Here is a 3,783-nt window from a genome sequence, read left to right on the forward strand (position 1 = left end):
AAAACTCCCTGCCTGGTATAACTTGTTATACCACTATGCATTCTGATTACTTGACAAAATTTAGACTGTCACATATAGGTCTTAGGTATTCTCTGGCAATTCCCTGCTTAGCAGTCTTCACCATAACCTTACGAATTTTCCCATCCGATGAGGCTACAGTCCTTGTTATAAGACCAACTGGCCACTCACTACGCTTAGCTTCCCCATCTTTCAACAGAACGACGTCCCCTTCCTGAATACTCTCTCTCTCTCCTCTTTCCATTTCCTTCTGGGTTGCAAGGTAGACAAGTGCTCCTGCTTCCATCGCTTCCAGAATGAATCAGATTTTTGTGCAGGTGATCTAACTCAAAGTTTCCTGGAGGACATGGAGCAACACTTGCCTTCTGAGTTAAGAGCATCGCTGGTGAGAGCACTTGGGAATGCCAGCATCTGTTGAAATTGGGGTCAAGGGTCGGGAATCCATAATAGCCACGACTTCTGCCATTAAAGTTGTTAAGACCTCATGTGTTAGTCTTGTGGGAGTTTTCATCAAGAGAGCCTCCAGAATACGTCTGGCTATCCTGATTATTCTTTCCCACACCCCTCCCGTATGGGAGGAGTGCGGAGCATTAAGTGTCCAAGTGCAGCCTTGATTCTGTAAGAAACCTTTCAATTTCGAGTCACCACTGTCAATTTGGAGTTCTTTAACTGCTCAGACAAAATTCGTCCCTCTGTCTGAACGAAAATGCTTCAGTGGTCCTCTGACAGCCAAGAAACGTCACAAAGCACAAATGCAGCTTGATGCTGATTGGGACTCCATGACTTACAAGTGAACTTCCCTGGTACTCAAACAACTGAATATGACAGCTTGTTCTCAGTGTTGTGCCCTCTTGTCTTGCATCCCACCACAGTGAATGGACCGAAAACGTCAAGACCTGTTTTTGGTTAAAGGTGGATCTACAGAAACTCTGTCCGAGGGCAAAGCAGACATCCTTTGACTCTCCATTCTACCTCTTAGTTTCTTGCATAACACACATTGTGGATAACATTTGAGATGAGTCTTTTGCCGCTGACGATCCACATACCAGCACTGCGTATTGCCACCCTCTGTAAAATGATGGCCTTGGTGAGCCACTTGATTGTGGTAATGCTGAATTAGAAGATCAACCACATGATGGTTGGGTGGGATTATCAAAGGATGCTTCTCTGGATCTGAGATGTCAGCACAGTAAGTTTGATCCCCAACTCTTCACAGACCTTTTTCATCCACAAAGGGGTCAAGTCTCTGGAGTGTGCTATGCTGAGATACTTTACTATACTTGATCAGGCTCTCAAATTCCTCTCTGTATACTTCTCGCTGTACAGTTTTGATAATTGTCGACTTAGCTTGTGACATCTCCACATCTGAAGTTTTGGTACATTGATGCCACTTTCGGCAAAGATTGTTAGGTAGAGATTGTGAGAACAATTTTGCTATGTGGGTAAGGGTAGTGACAGCCCTCACCAAGGATCTCCAGCTTGAAAAACGTTTGAATCTGCTTGAGCCTAGTGACTGCTCTCTAATGCTAGTTGCCAGTGTGTACGAATTTCAACATCCTCGTCTGCTTTGACAAGTCCATATGACTCTACACTACATGCTTTAGGGCCACATTCCTAAAAGAACCCTGGACCTGAGAACCAGTTTGTAAGGGGTAAGTGGGCTGCTGCCACAAACCTGGTGGCATGATCTGCTGGGTTCTGTTCAGAACAGACGTAATGCCATTGACTAGGTTCCGTGGTTTTTCTTATGCGCGCGACCCTATTAGCCACATACATGTAGAATCTTCATTTCACATTGTGAATGTAACTGAGCAGTATAGAAATGGATGTTGTGGAGCTCTGTGTCACAATAGCCTTTTATGAGTTCCAACAGCAAGGACCGCTGCACATAGCTGCAGGCGCGGAACAGTGTGAGCAGGAAAGGGGCCAACTTGGATTTTCCCATTACAAACTCCACATAAGGCTGTCCATCTGAGTCCATTACTCGTAGGTATGCAACCACAGCAATTGCTAAAGTTGAAGCGTCTGAGAAAACGCACAGCTCTCTGTTGAGAGCTCCACATACTGAGGTTGGGACATAAGCTTGTGGTATCTGCAAATTGATCAAGCTCAGCTAGAGATGAAGTCCATGCTTTCCATTGGTCTCTTTTGTCTAATATCTAGAAAGACTTGATCCTCAACAGATAAAGTAGCTTTATCGTCCTCTGGAGACCTGAAGAACACATCCTCCTTCAAGCTCTTTGAATAGCTCTCACTGGTTTTTGAATATTTGAAAGAACATGGTGGATCAGGTAAATATGACAAAAGAGGTGACTTGCCACGTTCTACGACGTTGATGCCTTTTGTGTATGGAAAGAAGAATGAAGTTCGTTCATTTGGAAGTATGTTGGTCTTGTAAGCATTCACGCTAGACTGCCGATGAGTCCCATCAAGGCAAATTTCTCCCACTATCACCCAGCCAAAGTCCAAATGTTGTGCATAAGGTGTGTTGTGGGGTGCGTTGTGCTGTTCACGGACTTTGTGTACTTTAAGAATGTCTCGTCCCAAGAGGAGAAGGATGGTAGCATTAGGATCTAAAGGGGGGATTTTATCTGACACCGCGGTCAGGTGAGGGAAACGCAAAGCTACCTCGGGTGTAGGAATCTCGGATCTGTCATCCGGCAAGGTGTTACTCTCTATCAAGGGCGGAAGAGCAACTACTGTTTTCCCATCCAGTGACGAGAATCCACTTACTTTCCTCCCCTCTGTGGGCACTACGCCTGAACACGTAACTGCTAACGATGTTGAACAAATCAAAGAACTGTGACCTCGCCAATGATCTATTACTCTGTTCATCTAGTACAGCATAAATGCGTTTTGCTTTTTCACGTTGATTAAAGGGATAAACATTTACAAGAGAAACATTTTTTAACATGACTTAGTCTTACTAGTATCTCCGCAAATCTCAGTGTACTTGTTGTTGACCTCGGCAGTGTCCTCATCTGTTTTTTCCATGACTTATGGCCAATCAAGAGTGGGAGGAGCCTCAAGAGGGCCCAATTCTCATGGCCGTTTCCCCCTATTGTTCGCTTACTTGTGTATGATTTTGGAATGGCTGTGGCTGCTCAGTCCTGTCTGAAAATTTGTATGGGAATTGTTTGATGGCACCATTTAAGGAATCCAGGGAAAAGTAATGTTTGCCAATTAAATCCTGCAAACACAACACCATCTCTACACGAACAACGCCCTCCAAGAGATCATGCAACGCATCTGTGGGGAAACCACAAATTGCATTAAAGTGTTTCAAACTGTCACTCAATGGACAGCTATTCATCATGCCATTCTGTGCCACCAAATTACTATCCTGTAGAACATCTTGAACATGCTGTTGGTGTTTTTCTTTTGTCCTCATTTCAAAAGAGCCGGACCTAACTTGTTTGGCTTGAATGTCATCCCTTGTGGCCATGCAAAATCTACAAGAAAAATTCTCTCTAAATCTCTCCTGAAAGCCCGAAAAGAAAGAATGGGCACCCAGATTATCTGCCAGGACATGCAGAACAGATCCCCTAACACATGATCCCAACTGCTCAACATATACCCCCTGCTCTTCAAGACATTTCAGGTCTTCAATTAGTGGGTGGAGTACTTCTGAGTAGCCATGTTGTTTAACTACATTTGTTTTACACAGAAGAGCTAGCTGAATGGTGTGCAAAGATGATGTGTGTTTTGCAGGCAAGTTCGCAAGAACCCAGTAGATGGCACACAATTTGTGTTTCTTTCGTGATG

Source organism: Leuciscus leuciscus (assembly GCF_965113295.1).
Source record: "Leuciscus leuciscus genome assembly, chromosome: 4".
In the NCBI taxonomy this organism is placed as follows: domain Eukaryota; kingdom Metazoa; phylum Chordata; class Actinopteri; order Cypriniformes; family Leuciscidae; genus Leuciscus; species Leuciscus leuciscus.